We start from the raw sequence: 23,051 nt of genomic DNA, 5'->3' as shown, positions 1-23,051 counted from the left end.
TAAACATTATTAAAGTGACCAGTGTTCAATGACTATGTACATAGGGCAGCATTCTCTAAGTTGCAGGGTAGAGTACATGGTGGTAGCCAGCTAGTAACAGTGACTAAGTTCAGGGAAGGGTACTGGGCAGAGGCCGGCTAGTGTTGATTATTTAACAGTCTAATGGCCTGGAGATAGAAGCTGTTTATCAGTCTCTCGGTCCCAGCTTTAATGCACCTGTACTGTCTCCGCCTTTTAGATGGTAGCGGGTTGAACATGCTGTGGCACGGGTGGATGAGGTATTCCATGATCTTCTTGGCCTTCCTGTGACACCGGGTGCTGTAGATGTCCTGGAGGGCAGGCAGTGTGCCCCCTGGGATGTGTTCGGCTGACTGTACCAGAGCCCTGCCATTGTGGACGGTACAGTTGCTGTACCATGCGGTGATACAGCCCAACAGAATGCTCTCGATGGTTCATCTGTAGAAGTTTGTGAGGGTTTTAGGGGCCAAGGACAATTTCTTCAGCCTCTTGAAGTTGAAGAGGTGCTATTGCACCTTCTTCACCACGCTGTTGGTGTGGTGGGACCATTTCATGTCCTCATTGATTTGCACGCAGAGGAACTTGACGTTTTTGACCATCTCCACCGTGTCCCCTTCGATGTGGATGGGGACGTGCTCTCTCTGCTGTCTATTATAGCACACGATCAGGTCCTTTGTTTTGTTGACATTGAGGGAGAGGTATTTTCCTGGCACCACTCCACCAGGGCTCTCACCTCCTCTCTCGTCGTTGTTGGTAATCAGACCTACCACTGTCGTGTCGTCAGTAAACTTGATGATTGAGTTGGAGACGTGCGTGGCCACGCAGTAATGGGTGATTAGGGAGTACAGGAGAGGGCTGAGCACGTACCCCTGTGGGGCCCCCCATGTTGATGATCAGTGTGGAGGAGGTGTTGTTGCCTACCTTCACCAAATGGGGTCAGCCCGTCAGGAAGTCTAGGACCCAGTTGCACAGGGTGGAGTTCAGACCCAGGGCCCTGAGCTTAGCGATGAGCTTGGAGGGCACACTGGTGTTGAGAGGCTCAGCCGTAGTGAAATGAACAGCTTTCTTACATTGGTATTTCTCTTGTTCAGGTGGGATAGGGGCAGTGAGCAGCGCAATGGGGATTGCGTCGTCTGAGGATCTGTTGGGGCGGTATGCGAATTGTAGTGGGTCTAAGGTGTCGGGTAATGTGGAGCTGATATAATCCTTAAAACCTTTACTGCAGTCAGATATAGTGTATTACATTTTGAAATGTATTACATTTTGACTTTGCATCCCAAAATTACACTTTATTTACATCACAGAAGACTGAAATATAATAATTTGACATAGAAACACCGGATTTTCAGCTTCATGATGACAGATGTGAGTGCTACAGGGCAATAGTCATTTACTTCAGTTACCTTTGCTTTCTTGGGTACAGGAACAATGGTGGATATCTTGAAGCAAGTGGGGACAGCAGACTGGGGTATGGAGAGATTGAATATGTCTGTAAACACTCCAGCTGGCTACTCTGCACATGCTCTGAGGACGCGGCTTGGCGTGCCGCCTCGTCCGGCAGCCTTAATTGCATTGTAATGGAGTTGATCGTTTTTTTGTCATTACACAAATGGAACAAGGACATCAATTTAACTTTATCATTAGTATAATTTCCTTGTTAACATAGAAAAGAGAAGGGTATTCAGGTAGGTAGAGAAAGCAAGGAATAGGTTAGTGAAAGTATAAACTGAACTCGAACAATGACAGGTGTGGTCCTCACCCTGGTTAGAACTAGCCAAGGTCATACATCCAGAGAGATACTCTTTAACAATATCATTAAAAAGATCATTGGTAAAGCAAATACCACAAATTCCTCCACTAAACACATTTCCTCTGACAAATGGAAAAAAAGGACAAACTGTCAGCAATCTACCATAGCCAAAAGCTAAACATGGTATTACAGTTTCACCTCCAATAGAATGTGCAATTCAGAATAGATTTACTAAATGCAAAACTCCTGTGTTAAGTCATGTGGATTTGCTCTGTGCTCAGCTTTGGCACTGCACACAAAGACAATATGCAATATGGTGCTATTGCAGTCATTCAATATTTATATACATTTGTTTTTAAGCCATACAATATTTATAATGTCTTCGTGATAGCCTAACTGTGTGTATTAACTTATGACCTACAGTGGATTGCACTTTGAATCTTAAAGGTATTGCATTATAATAATACATTTTTAAAAAAGTGTTGCAGTAGCAGAAATTTGAAGTGTGCAACAGGAATTGAAACAGAAAGTGAAACAGGAAGTGGTCCCATAGGGAAATAATACACGACAAACAGGAAACGTCAACAAACGTCTTTAGTCTGTAAGGAACAAATGCAATAGCGTAAATGCAGAGAGGAACTCAGGGATGGTGTTATGTGACAATGTTACATGACAGTGTTATGTGAATGCTCCAACTGCCATAGCCTAACTTTTTGAAGACAGAACTTGGGGTCAAGCTATATTCAATTCCACAATGTTGAGAAGAGATCACCTTCAGCATTCTACAGTATATCAAAGAGCAGTGTAGTGAAGTACAGTACAGCTACTGTGAGACAAGCTATACACCCAAGCTATACATCCAAGCTATACACCCAAGCTATACACCCAAGCTATACATCCAAGCTATACATCCCAACAGTACAGTAACCTAGAGCAGTTCCTCACTAATACATCAATCAATCCAGAGACATATATCAAACAAAGGGCTCTTTAATATTTGTTTCTCTGCATTAAAAATGCAGGTCTTATTTAAAGCTACGTGCGTTGGGAATATTTCCTTCAACAAACCATGATATTCTCTGGACTCATGTGAGGACTGCTTTTTGTATAATAGGTACTTTATCTCATGTTGAGGGGGAAGTTCACACAGAGTATTTCAACAAGTAAACTCTATTTTACAGAGTTATAAACTGTTTTCTAGTCTGAGATTATCTTGTGATGTTGAGTAAGCACAGTTCTATGGGCAAAGTGAGTAGACGCACATCCTGTCTGATTTGTTCTGATACATTGCTGGATTAACGGGATTATATGTTAAACACATATGGTGCTTTGCATCATACTGTTTTACCATGGACTAAGTCATGAGGTGGGTCATACGGTTTTACCATGGTCTAAGTCATGAGTTTATACACTATAGACATATCCTGTACATGACATTATAGCTGATACATGTTTTGCTGATGTTAACAGGATTAAATGTTAAATATGAATATCTAATCCTGCTGACTACACCAAATGTGATGTGGGGTTTCACTGCTAACAAAGGTGTGTTCAACAACTCTACCTAATGTAATGTGGAGGTTCACTGCTAACAAAGGTGTGTTTAACAACTCTACCTAATGTAATGTGGAGGTTCACTGCTAACAAAGGTGTGTTCAACAACTCTACCTAATGTAATGTGGAGGTTCACTGCTAACAAAGGTGTGTTCAACAACTCTACCTAATGTAATGTGGAGGTTCACTGCTAACAAAGGTGCGTTTAACAACTCTACCTAATGTAATGTGGAGGTTCACTGCTAACAAAGGTGTGTTCAACAACTCTACCTAATGTAATGTGGAGGTTCACTGCTAACAAAGGTGTGTTCAACAACTCTACCTAATGTAATGTGGAGGTTCACTGCTAACAAAGGTGTGTTTAACAACTCTACCTAATGTAATGTGGAGGTTCACTGCTAACAAAGGTGTGTTCAACAACTCTACCTAATGTAATGTGGAGGTTCACTGCTAACAAAGGTGTGTTTAACAACTCTACCTAATGTAATGTGGAGGTTCACTGCTAACAAAGGTGTGTTTAACAACTCTACCTAATGTAATGTGGAGGTTCACTGCTAACAAAGGTGTGTTCAACAACTCTACACTGATTATTACATTCACATGGAGATTCTAGAATCCATCCATCACAGATCAGGTGACGTTGAGTTCTATGTTCTACTTCTATGTTCTAATCTATCATTTTCAATGTCATATTTCGGGCTGTGGTGATAATACAATTGTGTCAGGCGGTAATTGTCATGCAAATTACTGCTATTCTCATGGTAATTGACCAATAATTAACATAAACTGGACAAAGAATGCTTAAAAAATATATATATATATTATACTGTTTTCGTTTCTATATTTATGTACTTTTTGAATAATTTTGCCAGTCTGTGATCTGAACCCCTCACAAAAAACAACAACAAAGAAATAATAAAAAGTTGGTCACAAAGTATAAATAAACATGACCATTTTTCCTCATGGTTCAGATTATTAAAATTCAATCATGAAGTCTTTAGAGAGTGATTAAAGTGAAAATAGACACCAGGCCACTAGCGACAGCCGTTAGCTAGTTTGGTAGGCTACCCATCAGCGCCATTCATTTGCGCAGGTCCAGGGCAATTTATCTTGATCCAGGACAATTTATCTAGATCAGGACGAGTTATCTAGATTCAGGACAACTTATCTAGATCCAGAACACCTTATATAGATCCAGGACAACCTTATCTAGATCCAGGACACCTTATCTAGATCCAGGACAACCTTATCTAGATCCAGGACAACCTTATCTAGATCCAGGGCAACCTTATCTAGATCCAGGACAACCTTATCTAGATCCAGGACAACCTTATCTAGATCCAGGGCAACCTTATCTAGATCCAGGACAACCTTATCTAGATCCAGGACAACCTTATCTGGATCCAGGACACCTTAAATAGATCCAGGACAACCTTATCTAGATCCAGGACAACCTTATCTAGATCCAGGACAACCTTATCTAGATCCAAGACAACTTATCTAGATCCAGAACACCTTATATAGATACAGGACAACCTTATCTAAATCCAGGACACCTTATATAGATCCAGGACACCTTATCTAGATCCAGGACAAACTTATCTAGATCCAGGACAATCCAGGACAACCTTATCTAGATCCAGGACACCTTATTTAGATCCAAGACACCTTATCTAGATCCAGGACAACTTATCTAGATCCAGGACAACCTTATCTAAATCCAGGACAACCTTATCTAGATCCAGGACACCTTATCTAGATCCAGGACACCTTATCTAGATCCAGGACAATGTATCTAGATCCAGGACACCTTATCTAGATCCAGGACAAACTTATCTAGATCCAGGACAATCCAGGACAACCTTATCTAGATCCAGGACACCTTATTTAGATCCAAGACACCTTATCTAGATCCAGGACAACTTATCTAGATCCAGGACAACCTTATCTAAATCCAGGACAACCTTATCTAGATCCAGGACACCTTATCTAGATCCAGGACACCTTATCTAGATCCAGGACAATGTATCTAGATCCAGGACACCTTATCTAGATCCAGGACAACATATCTAAATCCAGGACAACCTTATCTAGATCCAGGACAACCTTATCTAGATCCAGGACAACTTATCTAGATCCAGGACACCCTTATCTAGATCCAGGACAACCTTATCTAGATCCAGGACAACCTTATCTAGATCCAGGACAACCTTATCTAGATCCAGGGCAACCTTATCTAGATCCAGGACAACCTTATCTCGATCCAAGACAACCTTTTCTAGATCCAGGACAACCTTATCTGGATCCAGGACACCTTAAATAGATCCAGGACAACCTTATCTAGATCCAGGACAACCTTATCTAGATCCAGGACAACCTTATCTAGATCCAGGACAACCTTATCTAGATCCAAGACAACTTATCTAGATCCAGAACAACCTTATCTAAATCCAGGACACCTTATATAGATCCAGGACACCTTATCTAGATCCAGGACAACTTATCTAGATCCAGGACAACCTTATCTAAATCCAGGACAACCTTATCTAGATCCAGGACACCTTATCTAGATCCAGGACACCTTATCTAGATCCAGGACAATGTATCTAGATCCAGGACACCTTATCTAGATCCAGGACAACATATCTAAATCCAGGACAACCTTATCTAGATCCAGGACAACCTTATCTAGATCCAGGACAACTTATCTAGATCCAGGACACCCTTATCTAGATCCAGGACAACCTTATCTAGATCCAGGACAACCTTATCTAGATCCAGGACAACCTTATCTAGATCCAGGGCAACCTTATCTAGATCCAGGACAACCTTATCTCGATCCAGGACAACCTTTTCTAGATCCAGGACAACCTTATCTGGATCCAGGACACCTTAAATAGATCCAGGACAACCTTATCTAGATCCAGGACAACCTTATCTAGATCCAGGACAACCTTATCTAGATCCAGGACAACCTTATCTAGATCCAAGACAACTTATCTAGATCCAGAACAACCTTATCTAAATCCAGGACACCTTATATAGATCCAGGACACCTTATCTAGATCCAGGACAACCTTATCTAGATCCAGGACACCTTATCTAGATCCGGGACAACGTTATCTAGATCCTGGACACCTTATCTAGATCCAGGACAACTTATCTAGATCCAGGACAACGTTATCTAGATCCAGAGCATCTCCGGATAATTTTGAACGGTCATCCAGCTCGGAATTCCAAGTTGGGAATTCTCCTTAAATAGGTGTCTTCGTTAGACAGACACAGAGAACGGGGAGAGGAAGAAAGGATGACAGTGAGAGGGAAACAGAGACAGACAGGAGAGTGATTTTCACTAAGGAGAAGGAGGTCGTGCTGCCCGAGATGCATGCTGGACATTTTGGAGTGAAGCGCATAATTGCCTAAATCAACCTATGCTTCTTCTGGCATGGGATTGTCAAAGATTTGGACAGCTGGCCAAGTGAAATAACCTTTCGTTTATCAATCCCATTCTATTTGTCACCTTATGCTTAAAGGTACCTGTCTAGCTTGCCAGAAGTTGGAGAGGATGAGGGCTGCGGCACCGAAGTTGAAGCCCATCAGTTGTTTCAACATGACACGGTAAGTGCCACAATTCACATTTTACCCTGATAAGTTGTTTTATAATGGTTACTTTATTTTACCACAGCAGAGTTCAATATTATAGAGTGTGTGTGTGTTTCAGTATCCTTACAAATATGAAAATCTGCATACTGTATGACAGATACGGGTAAGAATAAAGTCATCTTCTCTCTAACACTTTAAATGTTAGGGGTAGACTTCATCGAAACCGTCACAAAATCCAGGAATGGAAACAGCTGGTGTCTGATGGCAACCGATCACTTTACCAAGTGGGTGGAGGCATTACTCATTAAGGTCAGTGAAGGAAGGAAGTCTAAATTCCCTTCTGTAACCCATCAAGTACAAGACTGGCGAGGCAACCTTCAACACCAACGGTTCTCCTGAGGTCATCTTGTGTAACCAAGTTCATGAACTCTGGAACAAGGTACGTATTTTCTAGGTTATATTCTGTCACCAAAATGTATTTTTTTTTTGTTTATTACTTTTTTTGTTACATTTTTTTATGGTACATAATCAGACATATTTCAATATCTTACATTGTCAATAAACATCCCTTTCCTACCTCCTCCTCCAGGTTTGGATGAACGGACCAACCAGACCCTCAAGAATGCCATGGGCAAGGTACCAGGAACGGTGGTAGGACAACCTGAAGGTAATTCTCTTTGCAAACAACAGCATCTTCCAGGCCTCTACTGAGTACTCACTCTATCGTCTTCTGTACGGATGGGAGCCGCAGCTGTTGACTGAGGTAAACAATGCACTTGTATATACACTTATCGCATATACTGTAGTCTTTCAGATGTGTGATTGACTTAGTGTTGTTGTTTGTCTATTGCTATTTTTGTATAATGTACTTTCAGATCACTGAAACCCTCCCTGATGTGGTGGAAGTTGTGGAACCAGATCAGAACGCCTTCGAGGACCACCTTCAGGCACGGACTGAGAAGGACGTGGAGGCTGTTACCCAGGTCAAAATGTATTTTCTGCCCCTCCCAGAGATATATTTGTAATAATATGAAATATAATTGCATTTATTTCTGTTATCAATCAAGGTGAGACTTAACATGGACAAGGTGCAGGAGAAACAGAAGGGGAGCAACTTGAGGAGAATCAAGAAGGGGACCAAGTGCTTCGACATCAGGGCAAATTACTTGGTTTGGAAGAAGGACGAAAGGAATGTGAGACCTGGGAAACATCTCTGCTTTTTCGCTCCTAGCTGGAGTCACCATCCGTTAAGGTGAATCTAAAAATCTCAGATAATAACTATTTGCATTTGCACACAACAAAACCTGAAGCTAGTTTTATTTTTCCTAACACTGACATTTTTCTCTTTATGTCTTCCTAGGGTTACCTCGGTGGAAGCCAACAATCTTCTACAGTTGGTGCATTTGGACGGTCGACCACTGAAAGTCTTGACACCCTACACTTCGGTGAAGTCCATGAGACAAAGTATGTTAAGCTTTGGTTGACATTAGAGGAAGCAAGACATGGTAGTTGTGCTGAGCTTATAAAAAATGACCTCTCCAATTGACCTCTCCAAATGAGTCTGAGAGGAACCAGCTTGAGGTAGGCTATACCTTCAAAAACTGTTTAAAAGTACATATCTCCCCTCACAGCAATAATACATCAAATGTTCTCACAGGTGGCTTGTGTCAGACTGGAGGAACAGGGGCATGTAAGTCCAGTCATTGGACTAGAAGATACTAGTGAGGTTCTCATCACTAGGTGGATTTCATTTAAATTAAATGTTCGATTAGACATGTTAATGGCAGACAGAAGGTAAGGCCAGCTATTCCCTGTGGCTGGATGGAGGAACTTCGGGTGGCCATCCTTCCGTCACACTCCAGGTTAGACAATTTTACAATTGATCATGCTCAAGCTCTTTTGCAGGTGTGGAAGGCCTCTTCGCTGTGGCCGGACAGCACAGCCAACTCACTGGCCCAGTAGTTTGTCCAGATAGATCATCTCAAAGCTCACCACTGTGCCACCTTAAGTAAGCTCCGCTGCAACGTAGGTACTGTTAAGGTGTATGACTCCAGTGGTCATGACACCAGCCCAGAGGTTGTCTCACAACTCACCAACCCTTCTTACGTCAAAAATTACAGACGTGTATCCTTTCTTTTCTGTCTGCCATTAACATTACTGTAAATCTAATCAAACATTTCAATTAAAGCATTCAGTAACTGTATTTTTACGTACCTGATTAACCTGTAAACTGTGTGTTTTTCTTGTTTACGTCTCTGTCTCCTACCCTGTTCCCTTTACTCTGCTCCTGTTCTCCAGGATCTAGGGGTTCTGCCCAACACCCAGACATGGATCCACCTGATGTCCTCCATTACCAACCACCCTCCAACTTTTCATTACATCATCTACAGCTACTGTTATTGTGATGTTGTCATTACCTGCTAAGAAAGTGTTCTTGCCCTATCATACTGGGCACAATGTGAGATACACAGATTAGCTAAAAACACTAGCACTGCAAACACCTGGATTTTGCAGTCTCCCTCTTAAAGTCCCCCTTCAGAGACTGACTGCTTGTTTAGAATAAGTGACAGGCAGAACCTCCCATCCACACAGCACCAACCTCCTCTCTATTCCACACACCAAAATTCTGTATTTCAGTCTATGATTTCCATGTGAGTGTGCAAAAAAATCTGTTAAAATAAATTAATCACACACCTGTACCAAAAAAAATCCAAGTTAATCTATTTAAATCTTAAATATTGGCAGGTTGGTTAAATTGTAACGTATCCCTTGATGATATTTGTTAGTTCAACATTATTCATCGCTGTATCCTAGGAACAACAATAGATACATATATATTCAACCACAAGGGTGTACTAATGAGCTATGAGAGATAGACATTTATTTTAATCATAATAGAGGACTACTGAAATAATAAGGAATGAAAACACGCCAGCCAGACAAGCCAGTGTATGAATCAAATGTATTTGCATATAAAAAGAGTGGAATGAGTTGACTTTGTGATCTGTAAGGTCAGTAACATTAATGTGTCTAGCAGATTACACGTTTTCTTTGCTATTTCTGAAACGTAGCAACATTTATGGATTTCATGTGGATGAAATGTACCCAATAGTAGTCTGAAGTAATGTTTTCATCTTATTAGCTAAACAAATCTTGTTTAAACAGCGAAATTGTTGCGGAATCAGCTTTTTTTGCATAGCGTGACGAAAAGAACGTCATTTAGGCTGTAATGATCTCTAAAATTCAACGCATTAGGTCATCACGCCGTTGATATTGCAACGGACGCTAATAGTTTATCGAGGCAGCCCCTCCGTGAGCCGGGACACAAAGAAAGTTGACATATATGGCTTGGTGTTGAATCCTGAGAAGTTCCTGTAATATGTTGCATACCAGATCTGACCTCCTCTGTCAACTTTTTGTAGGATTGACGTAGAGCCTGTACAGATGAGTGGTTTCTTCTATCCAGGCTAGGGTTAAGATACAGGCCATGAGTTCAGAGGGGAATATTGAAAGGTTATTTATTAGTCTTGTCACGGGTTCCTTGGAGCCGTCTGTGTAAATGTGAGTTGCGAAGTGGTGTTGTGACTTTACATAACCTGCTGTCAGCTGTCCTACCGCCCCTTCATCCTCACCTTCCAGAATCATCTAACCGGCAGACATTTTGTCAGCCGGTTATTGTCATGCAAAAGACTGCCGGTCTCAGGGTGATTGACCGTTAATTAACATAAACATGTTTAGCATCCCAAGGCTCCACTCATACAAGCCTCTGATGCGATTTCATGTGATGGACTTACACAAATTAGTCCAAATTGGTGAAGTGAAATGAAAAAAATTACTTGTTTCAAAACATTCTTAAAATATTTAAACAGAAAAGTGATGTCTGCATATGTATTCACCCCCTTTGCTATGAATCCCCTAAATAAGATCTGGTGTAACCAATTACCTTCAGAAGTCACATAATTAGTTAAATAAAGTCCACCTGTGTGAAATCTAAGTGTCACATGATCTGTCACATGATCTCAGTATACAGTTGAAGTTGGAAGTTTACATATACCTTAACCAAATACATTTAAACTCAGTTTTTCAAAATTCCTGACATTTAATGCTAATAAAAATTCCCTGTCTCAGGTCAGTTAGGATCACCACTTTATTTTAAGAATGTGAAATGTCAGAATAATAGAAGAGAGAATGATTTTATTTCAGCTTTTATTTCTTTCATCACATTCCCAGTGGTTCAGAAGTTTACATACACTCAATTAGTATTTGGTAGCATTACCTTTAAATTGTTTAACTTGAGTCAAACATTTCGGGTCGCCTTCCACAAGCTTCCCACAATAAGTTGGGTGAATTTCGGCCGATTCCTCCTCACAGAGCTGGTGTAACTGAGTCAGGTTTGTAGGCTTCCTTGCTTCCACATGCTTTTTCAGTTCTGCCCACAACTTTTCTATGGGATTGAGGTCAGGGCTTTGTGATGGCCACTCCAATACCTTGACTTTGTTGTCCTTAAGCCAATTTTCCACAACATTGGAAGTATGCTTGGGCTCATTGTCCAGTTGGAAGACCCATTTACGACCAAACTTTAACTTCCTGACTGATGTCTTGAGATGTTGCTTCAATATATCCACATCATTTTCTTTCCTCATGATGCCATCTATTTTGTGAAGTGCACCAGTCCCTCCTGCAGCAAAGCACCCCCACAACATGATGCTGCCACCCCGTTCTTCACGGTTGGGATGGTGTTCTTCGGCTTGCAAGGCTCCCCCTTTTTCCTCCAAACATAACGATGGTCATTATGGACAAACAGTTCTATTTTTGTTTCATCAGAGCAGAGGACTTCCCTCAAAAAAGTAAGATCTTTATCCCCATGTGCAGTTTCAAACCATAGTCTGGCTTTTAACCTCTCTGGCGCATGTGGGACGAACTCGTCCCACCTACGTAACAGCCACTGAAATCCAGTGGCGCGATTTTTGAATCGTTAGAAATACTATTACTTCAATTTCTCAAACATATGACTATTTTACAGCTATTTAAAGACAAGAATCTCGTTAATCTAACCCCACTGTCCGATTTCAAAAAGGCTTTACAACGAAAGCAAAACATTAGATTATGTCAGCAGAGTGCCCAGCCAGAAATAATCAGACACCCATTTTTCAAGCTAGCATATCATGTCACATAAACCCAAACCACAGCTAAATGCAGCACTAACCTTTTATGATCTTCATCAGATGACACACCTAGGACATTGTGTTATACAATACATGCATGTCTGTTCAATCAAGTTCATATTTATATCAAAAACCAGCTTTTTACATTAGCATGTGACGTTCAGAAAAAGCATAACCCCCGCAAACTTCCGGGGAATTGACTAACAGTTTGCTAAATTACTCACGATAAACGTTCACAAAAAGCATAACAATTATTTGAAGAATTATAGATACATTACTCCTCTATGCACTCGATATGTCCGATTTTAAAATAGCTTTTCGGATGAAGCACATTTTGCAATAATCTAAGTACATAGCCCGGCATCACAGGGCTAGCTATTTAGACACCCACCCAGGTCAGCCTCCACCAAAATCACATTTCCTATAAGAAAAATGTTCTTACCTTGCTTGTTCTTCGTCAGAATACACTGCCAGGACTTCTACTTCAATAACACATGTTGGTTTGGTCCCAAATAATCCATCGTTATATCCAAACAGCGACGTTTTGTTCCTGAGTTCTAGACACTATCAGAATGCTACATCACGGTCTCGCGCATGGCGCATTGGCGTGACAAAAAATTTCTAAATATTCCATTACCGTACTTCGAAGCATGTCAACCGCTGTTTAAAACCAATTTTTATGCCATTTATCTCGTAGAAAAGCGATAATATTCCGACCGGGAATATGCATTGAGCCTAAACAGCCAAATTAAATTTCTCCTCAGGAGCGAATCGTGCACGCGCCTCTTTCAAAGGTCCTCTGATCCGCCACTTACCAAAGGCGATAATGTGTTTCAGCCTGAGGCTGCCTCGTCAACCTTCAGGTATTTCCCGGGTTCTGAGAGCCTATCGGAGCCCTGGGAATTGTCACGTTACAGCTAAGATCCTTACTTTTCAATAAACAGATGCAAGACGCACGACTCCTTGTCAGACAGGGTACTTCCTGCATGAAACCTTGTCAGGCTTTTGCCTGCCATAGGAGTTCTGTTATACTCACAGACACCATTCAAACAGTTTTAGAAAATTCAGAGTGTTTTCTATCCAAACCTGAACAATAATATGCATATTCTAGCTTCTGAGTTGGTGTAGGAGGCAGTTAAAAATGGGCACATATTTTTTCCTAAATTCTCAATACTGCCCCCTATCCCAAACAGGTTAAATGGCTGTTTTGGAGCAGTGGCTTCTTCCTTGCTGAGTGGCCTTTCAGGTTATGTTGATATAGGACTTGTTTTACTGTGGATATAGATACTTTGCACCTGTTTCCTCCAGCATCTCCCCAAGGTCCTTTGCTGTTGTTCTGGGATTGATTTGCACTTTTAACACCAAAGTACGCTCATCTCTAGGAGATTCCTGAGCGGAATGACGGCTGCGTGGTCCCATGGTGTTCATAGTTGCGTACCATTGTTAGTACAGAAAGTTGTGGAGAAGTACAGATCAGGGATGGGTTATAAAAAAAATATCCAAAGAGACCAAAGATAACCCTGAAGGAGCTTCAAAGCACCACAGCGGAGATTGGAGTATCTGTCCATAGGGCCCCTTTAAGCCGTACACTCCATAGAGTTGGGCTTACGGAAGAGTGGCCAGAAAAAAAGCCATTGCTTAAGAAGCGCTGATCCCGTAATCGGGATCAACATCCAGCGAAAAATCAGAGCGCCATATTCATAACCAAATCTAATAATTTCTGTTTCTCAAACATAGGACTATTTTACACCGTTTTATAGATACACTTCTCCTGAATCGAACCACGTTGTCCGATTTCAAAAAGGCTTTACAACGAAAGCAAAACATTACATTATGTTAGGAGAGTACATCGTCAAAATAGCCACACTGCCATTTTCCGACCAACCACATGCATCACAAATAACCAAAACACAGCTAAATGAAGCACTAACCTTTGACAATCGTCATCAGATGACACTCCTAGGACATCATGTTACACAATACATGCATTCTTTTGTTCGATAAAGTTCATATTTATATATAAAAACGGCATTTTACATCGGCGCGTGATGTTCTGAAAATATTTTCCCTCAAATGCATCCGGTGAATCAGCGCTACAATTTACTAAATTACTATTCGAAAACATTTTTAAAATGTAATATTGTCATTCAAAGAATTATAGATTAACATCTCGTGAATGCAACCACATTGCCAGATTTAAAAATAACTTTACTGGGAAATCGCACTTTGCAATAAACGAGGTGCTATGCTCAGAAAAATAGGCTAGGCGATACAGGTTAGCGCCATCTTGGAACCATCTAAAATCAAATATACTATTGTAAATATTCCCTTACCTTTGATTATCTTCATCAGAAGGCACTTCCAGGCATCCCAGGTCCACAACAAATGTAGTTTTGTTCGAAAAAGTTAATAATTTATGTCCCAATAGCTCCTTCTTGTTAGCGTGTTCCGAAGGCTACTCAAAATGTACTGAAGCGCGCGGGACTTGACGTCACGAATGTGCAAAAAATATATATTTACGTTCGTTCAAACATGTCAAACGTTGTATAACCTAAATCTTTAGGGCCTTTTTCAACCAGAGCTTCAATAATATTCAAGGCGGACGATTGCATTGTCTTACTAAACGTTTCGGAACGAAGGGGTACACATGGGCGCCCGCGTCATAGTAGTAATGGCCCTCCCCCTATGACCAACTTTCCAGGCCTCTCTTTCGGTCAGTTTCTACCAGAGAAAACTCAAACCACTTTGTAAAGACTGTTGACATCTAGTGGAAGCCTTAGGAAGTGCTCAATGAATCCTATCTCACGGTGTGTTTCATAGGCAAAGTGTTGAAGGTGATACCACAAATCAGATTTCCACTTCCTGTTAGAATCTGTCTCGGGGTTTTGACTGCCATATGAGGTCTGTTATACTCACAGACACCATTCAAACAGTTTTAGAAACTTTGGAGTGGTTTCTATCCAAATCTACTAATTATATGCATATCCTAGCTTCTGAATTTAAGTAGGAGGCCGTTTAAAATGGGCGCGTATTTTTTTCAAAATTCGCTGTAGCGCCCCCTATCCTTAACGTGCGTCAAGAGGTTAAAGAAAAAAATAAGCAAACACGTTTGGTGTTCACCAAAAGGCATGTGGGAGACTCCCCAAACATATGGAAGAAGGTTCTCTGGTTAAATGAGACTAAAATTGAGCTTTTTGGCCATCAAGGAAAACGCTATGTCTGGCGCAAACCCAACACCTCTCATCACCCCGAGAACACCAATGTTTTTCATTGGCAGGGACTGGGCACTGGTGAAGGAATGATGCATGGCGCTAAATACAGGGTAATTCTTGAGGGAAACCTGTTTCAGTCTTCCAGAGATTTGAGACTGGGATGGAGGTTCACCTTCCAGCAGGGCAATAACCCTAAGCATACTTCTAAAGCAACACTCAAGTGGTTTAAGGGGAAACATTTAAATGTCTTGGAATGGCCTTGTCAAAGCCCAGGCCTCAATCCAATTGAGAATATGGGGTATGACTTAAAGATTGCTGTTCACCAGCTCTCAGTTTAACTAGTGGAGCTTAAAGAAGTGTTGAACTCAGGCCCAGTTTAACTAGTGAAGCTTAAAGAAGTGTGGCTTTTCCATCCTCAGCTTTATCGATTTGTGTGGACTAACTTTGTGAGAGAACTTGTCTGTTAAACTATTTGAAAGGGAACTATTGATTACAAAAGTAGAGGATAAATCTTTCTCTGACTAAAACCAACAATAACCATGGCAACCCTTGGTAAAGCCCTTAGCTGTAGAGTGTTCTGGTATTTGGTTCAAAAACAAGCTCTGAGAAAACAGATCCATGATGAATACCGTTTCACACTGGAAGTCAAATCGGAAATCAAATACAGTTGGCCTACATATAGTCTCATTAAAATAAAGATACATTAAAATCAGTAAAAATCATTAACACATTACATTACTTGTTTCACTAAAATACTCCAATGACAGTCTTTCAGTCAGTTATAATTCCTCAAAAACATTGTATTTCACTCTAAAGTCTAGTCTAGTCCATGCCTCAGATCCAGCCAGACATGAAGTGAAGCCCTTTGTCAAAATGAAAGTCTTTGAAGTTGCCAACTACCCAATGCTCTCATACCTTCAGCAGCAGAACTTAATACATGTGTTTAATCATGGCCCTGAAACTTCATTTCTAAATCAAAGCCTTGTTATCTACCTCTTGGAAGGCAAATATTCAGAAGAAAACGAAACAGAGAAATGAACATTATCTTCATCCAGGAGAAGTAAATGCATGCACATTAAATGTCAATTCATGTATTCAAACAAGACAACTGCCGCATAAATAAATTGTTCTCTTGTAAATGTAACTTTCAAACTCCAGTATAGCGCCCTAACAGAGCTGAGCAGACACACACACACACACACACACACACACACACACACACACACACACACACACACACACACACACACACACACACACACACACAACTACTCTGAATCTCAACAGTACTCTGAATCTCAACACATTTCTCACATGACATTCTAACATTAATCATAGTGACACTGCTCTCAGAACACAGAGCCCTGCCTAACACTAACCGTGCACTCCTAGAACCTAACACTAACCGTGCACTCCTAGAACCTAACACTAACCGTGTACTTCTAGAACCTAACACTAACCATGCACTCCTAGAACCTAATACTGACCGTGCACTTCTAGAACCTAACACTAACCGTGCACTCCTAGAACCTAACACTAACCGTGCACTTCTAGAACCTAACACTGACCGTGCACTTCTAGAACCTAACACTAACCGTGCACTTCTAGAACCTAACACTAACCGTGCACTTCTAGAACCTAACACTAACCGTGCACTTCTAGAACCTAACACTAACCGTGCACTTCTAGAACCTAACACTAACCGTGCACTTCTAGAACCTAACACTAACCGTGCACTTCTAGAACCCCAGCGTACAGTAATATTTACAATTTCACAAAAACAGAAGGACATGAAGACATTAAGATAGATGAATACATGACGACATGAAGATAGATGAATACATGACGACATGAAGATAGATGAAGACATGAAGATAGATGAAGACATGAAGATACATGAAGACAAATGAAGATAGATGAAGACATGAAGATAGATGAAGATATGAAGATAGATGAAGATATGAAGATAGATGAAGACATGAAGATAGATGAAGACATGAACACATGAAGATGAAACATGACAACATCATCTGACAGTGAATATTGGTTCCCATCTCCGAAAAGAACAGAAACAACAAAGAGAAATGCTTTTTAAACCATCCAACCCTCATTATAAGTCCAACCCACCCACTCTCTCACCCAGCCGGCCGCTAACACACACACACACACGCACGCACGCACGCACGCACGCACGCACGCACGCACGCACGCACACACACACACACACACACACACACACACACACACACACACACACACACACAGTAAAGCTGTAGTTAGAATAAAGTGCTCCATTGCAACAACAATAACAACAGTACCCTTGATCCTTTGTCTGATGACCCCCAGCCGGCACTTGAGCGAAACAGAAAACATATCCTCGTTTCTCCTCATCGACTCATTGTTTTAAAAAAAAATAAAGACTTCTGTGAGGAGCACTCTGTAATAAGTCACATGACACTCAGCTCTAAGGAGCTAGCTGTCTCAGTCAGGCTCGTTCTTGCTCTCTGTCACCGGCTCTCCTTTCTCTCTACACATTAAACCTCCCTTCAGACTAGAGGAACTTCAAGCGCTCTAAGGTGGGGTGGTAGTGGTGGCATCAACCAGAAGCCAGAAGAAGAAGAGCGCATGTCAAGAAACAGACACAGAGGACGGATCTAACTGACAGCAAAAAAAATAGACTGCAGCTGGACGCTGTAAAGAGAGAGGAGTCTAAGCAGCATAGAGAATGAATTCTGGGAGCTCCCTGTCATTCATTGCGATCAGCACAAGAATATTGACTGATTAATATTCATAAACCTCCGCTCCTCTGTTTCTGGAGGCTGCTTCCCACTTTCTCCTCCTTCTCTTTCTCTTTCTCTTGTTTCTGTCTCTTACTCTACTCCCTTTCTCTGTGTGTCTGTCTGTCTGTCTGTCTGTCTGTCTGTCTGTCTGTCTGTCTGTCTGTCTGTCTGTCTGTCTGTCAGTCTGCCTGCCTGCCTGCCTGCCTGCCTGCCTGCCTGCCTGCCTGTCTGTCTCTCTGACACACAGGCATGCACACTACTACACACCACTGCATGACAGAACATCTGTAGGGAATTGTACTGAATTACATGGTTCCTTACTGGAGTTCCTTCCTCCACCATCAGCAGCAGCAGCAGCAGCAGCAGCAGCCCTCCCATCCAGACAGTGTTATTAACCACTACAATGTGTATAGGTTTAATAACCTGTCAGAACTCAGCACAACACAGCACGACTATCAGCTTCATTAGTCTCAATGACTAGAACACACAGTTAACAGTACTATAACAGTATGTCAAGAGACTACATGTACTGTAAATGAAGTGAAAGGAGAGAAGTGTCACCTCTCTTTTTTCTAGATGATAAATGACACAGAGCCTAAAGCACACAGAGAACTGTAACACAACAGATCAGTACATACAAGAACCGACTCAGAGACAACATAAACATGATGATAGAAGTGTTACAGATGCCGTATCTTCATTTGATCATCCTGTTGTTGCAAACTTGTAGTGTATTCAAGGTTTAAAAATGCTTGAAAAGTTTGTAATTTCCACTTTAAAATGTCAGATCTTGCACTAACAAAAAATATATCAACCCCTACAATGATTTTTCTTTAATTATAATCCAGATAATAATTCACATTTCCTGTTGCTACAGGATTATTTTCCTGCTGTGAGCAATTGGCTCAAATTAAGATTTAGCTGAAAACATCAGACACTTAGCCTCTTCTTTATTCCAGCTGAGTTTAGAGATGGATTAAAGTCTCAAAATATTTCTAATTAAAATAATATCTTTCAACAAACAGCTATAGCTATCAGAATATGAAATCTGGGGCCAATATTGATCCGATGATGAATGAGGGCTTCTGAAAGCCAAACGTTTGATCGTTGGGAGATGCAATTGATAGCGACAAATTGGTACCCAAGTTTCTCCACTCTCTAAAGATTGAAACACTGTCTGTATATTTGATAAGAGACAAAAGCATCATGATGAGCATAGTGGCAGTGCATTCTGAGTGATTACTAAGTATACCATAAACACCATCACCAACCAGATGCAACAAGGACATCAAAGACAGTTCAGTCTGTGACTAGCATTGAGGGAATTGAATTATCTGTACTCCGATTAGGAGTTTGCAACGGGTGAAGAGTGATTGCATTCGTTTTGGAACCAAGCTGCCTCCCTGGCGTGAGCCAGGTGCCCCATTCTGGCCAACGGTGAAGTCGCTCAATACAAAAGTGACTTAGTTTAAGCACGTGGAGTAATGTGTAGGATTCTGTGTTTTTCATGCAAAAGTGATTGCTTTTGATTTATTTATTTTTAAAACCGCTTTATCTGCCATGCCAATGAAAACTAGTTTGAAAATGCAAACATATTTTATGGAAAAGAGTTGTATATTTATGAACGATGCATCATCTTAACTAAGTCAGTTAAGAACAAATTCTTATTTTACAATGACGGCCTACCCTGGCCAAACCCTCCCCTAACATAACCAAGCGGTGCAGATTAGTGTTTGATTAGTGAAGGGCACTCCTCCCTCACCACTTTTGCCACAGGCCGGTGTACCACAGGTCAAGGTCAACTTAATCAAACTGTATTACAAACAACATAAGCAACGGCAACATTCTCTGCTATGTGAATTAACTGGAGGGGTATTTGTTTAACAAGCACAGGCGCTTGGGTTCAAATACAATTTAAAATATCTAAATTACTTTCACATACATTCTAAGTAAGTATTCAGAAATATTTTACTTGAAAAAACAAGTAGTTACATTTACATTACATTTAAGTCATTTAGCAGACGCTCTTATCCAGAGCGACTTACAAATTGGTGCATTCACCTTATGATATCCAGTGGAACAACCACTTTACAATAGTGCATCTAAATCTTTTAGGGGGGGGGTTAGAAGGATTACTTTATCCTATCCCAGGTATTCCTTAAAGAGGTGGGGTTTCAGGTGTCTCCGGAAGGTGGTGATTGACTCCGCTGTCCTGGCGTCGTGAGGGAGCTTGTTCCACCATTGGGGTGCCAGAGCAGCGAACAGTTTGGACTGGGCTGAGCGGGAACCGTGCTTCCTCAGAGGTAGGGGGGCCAGCAGGCCAGTGCTGGATGAACGCAGTGCCCTTGTTTGGGTGTAGGGCCTGATCAGAGCCTGAAGGTATGGAGGTGCCGTTCCCCTCACAGCTCCGTAGGCAAGCACCATGGTCTTGTAGCGGATGCGAGCTTCAACTGGAAGCCAGTGGAGAGAGCGGAGGAGCGGGGTGACGTGAGAGAACTTGGGAAGGTTGAACACCAGACGGTCTGCGGCGTTCTGGATGAGTTGTAGGGGTTTAATGGCACAGGCAGGGAGCCCAGCCAACAGCGAGTTGCAGTAATCCAGACGGGCGATGACAAGTGCCTGGATTAGGACCTGCGTCGCTTCCTGTGTGAGGCAGGGTCGTCCTCTGCGAATGTTGTAGAGCATGAACCTACAGGATCGGGTCACCGCCTTGATGTTAGTGGAGAACGACAGGGTGTTGTCCAGGATCACGCCAAGGTTCTTAGCACTCTGGGAGGAGGACACAAGGGAGTTGTCAACCGTGATGGCGAGATCATGGAACGGGCAGTCCTTCCCCGGGAGGAAGAGCAGCTCCGTCTTGCCGAGGTTCAGCTTGAGGTGGTGATCCGTCATCCACACTGATATGTCTGCCAGACATGCAGAGATGCGATTCGCCGCCTGGTTATCAGAAGGGGGAAAGGAGAAGATTAATTGTGTGTCGTCTGCATAGCAATGATAGGAGAGACCATGTGAGGATATGACAGAGCCAAGTGACTTGGTGTATAGCGAGAATAGGAGAGGGCCTAGAACAGAGCCCTGGGGGACACCAGTGGTGAGAGCGCGTGGTGCGGAGACAGATTCTCGCCACTCCACCTGGTAGGAGCGACCTGTCAGGTAGGACGCAATCCAAGCGTGGGCCGCGCCGGAGATGCCCAACTCGGAGAGGGTGGAGAGGAGGATCTGATGGTTCACAGTATCAAAGGCAGCAGATAGGTCTAGAAGGATGAGAGCAGAGGAGAGAGAGTTAGCTTTAGCAGTGCGGAGAGCCTCCGTGACACAGAGAAGAGCAGTCTCAGTTGAATGCCCAGTCTTGAAACCTGACTGATTAGGATCAAGAAGGTCATTCTGAGAGAGATAGCAGGAGAGCTGGCCAAGGACGGCACGTTCAAGAGTTTTGGAGAGAAAAGAAAGAAGGGATACTGGTCTGTAGTTGTTGATATGGGAGGGATCGAGTGTAGGTTTTTTCAGAAGGGGTGCAACTCTCGCTCTCTTGAAGGCGGAAGGGACGTAGCCAGCGGTTACGTTAGTTGAATATTAATGTATTTAGAAATACGCTTGGAAAGTAATAAAAAACACTTGAATACACTGACTCAAATACACTCCCATGCATTTAAAGTTGCAATATGCAGAAATAGCTCTGGCATTTCCTGGTTGCTAAATTTCTAGTAGGTCGCCTCATTTCAGTTAATGTGACAAAACAAGCAAAATAACTTATTTTCAGCTGTTTGAAGCTGGTGTACAAAGCCCGAAAGTAAAAGATGCAAAAACAAAAGTGAATGGGAAGCATAGAAATAGCGCACATTGAACAGATCTACCGCTTCTTAGACTTGCTTTCAATGAGAATGACAGATCTATAACTCACGTTTCTATGTGGATTTTAGTCAGGTTGCCCAAAAAGTTATAGATTGCAGCTTTAACCCAGCTATTTCAAAATACTCTCAACTACAATTTGGTAGACTATGTGTTTTTTTTTTTTACAAATAAACATTCAAATACACAATAAAAGTAATTGTTTTGGGCTGTGTATTTCAAAATACTCACATTTATAAATGTATTTGAAACCCAGGTATGGTGACTAGCATTGCTACTAGTATGTAGCTGATAAGTATTGTTCAGCTAAACTAGCTACATGATATCACAGCGATGGTGCCGACAGAGATAGTCGCCTCGCTTCAGGTCCTTAGGAAACTATGCAGTAATTTGTTTTTTTTCATGTATTATTTCTTACATTGTTAGCCCAGAAAATCTCAAGTGTTATTACATACAGCTGGGAAGAACTATTGGATATAAAAACAACATCAACTAATCAACATTACGACCAGGAATACGTCTTTCCCGAAGAGGATCCTTTGTTCGGACCTCCACCCTGGACATGGGATCTTATCCCAGAGGCCGACCCAAAACAACGCGGTCGCTGCAGGAGAGGCAGACGGAGCGACCTACTGGTCAGACTCAGAAGGCAAGCACACCATCCACAGCTTCCGAACATATTACTCGCCAATGTCCAATCTCTAAATAAGAAGGTGGACGAAATTAGGGCACGAGTTGCCTTCCAGAGAGACATTAGAGATTGTAACATTCTCTGTTTCACGGAAACATGGCTCACTCGGGATACATTATCAGAGTCGGTACAGCCACCCGGTTTCTTCACGCATCGCGCCGACAGAAACAAACAACTCTCTGGTAAGAAGAAGGGCGGGGGTGTATGCCTTATGATTAACGACTCATGGTGTGATCATAACAACATACAGGAAGTTAAGTCCTTTTGTTCACCTGACCTAGAATTACTTACAATCAAATGCCGACCGTATTACCTTCCAAGAGAACTCTCCTCGATTATAATCACAGCCGTTTATATTCACCCCCCCAAGCAGATACCTCGACAGCCCTGAAAGAACTTCACTGGACTCTATGTAAACTGGAAACCATA

The 23,051-nt window shown here is 41.8% G+C and overlaps 1 protein-coding gene and 1 long non-coding RNA gene across 2 annotated transcripts in view; one reads left to right on the top strand and one right to left on the bottom strand.

Moving 5' to 3' along the window:
• The window catches only part of LOC115151165 (glutamate receptor-interacting protein 2), a 433,702-nt gene that overhangs the window by 289,193 nt on the left and 121,458 nt on the right, over positions 1-23,051 (bottom strand). The window lies entirely within an intron of this gene.
• Positions 7,219-8,852, top strand: LOC115150033 (uncharacterized). The gene is made up of 3 exons (XR_003867037.1): positions 7,219-7,364; positions 7,515-8,177; positions 8,286-8,852. It is a non-coding gene; the product is annotated as an uncharacterized LOC115150033 (long non-coding RNA).

This window comes from Salmo trutta, chromosome 16 (genome assembly GCF_901001165.1).
Source record: "Salmo trutta chromosome 16, fSalTru1.1, whole genome shotgun sequence".
NCBI classification, from domain to species: domain Eukaryota; kingdom Metazoa; phylum Chordata; class Actinopteri; order Salmoniformes; family Salmonidae; genus Salmo; species Salmo trutta.
This window is presented reverse-complemented; position numbering and strand designations above follow the sequence as displayed.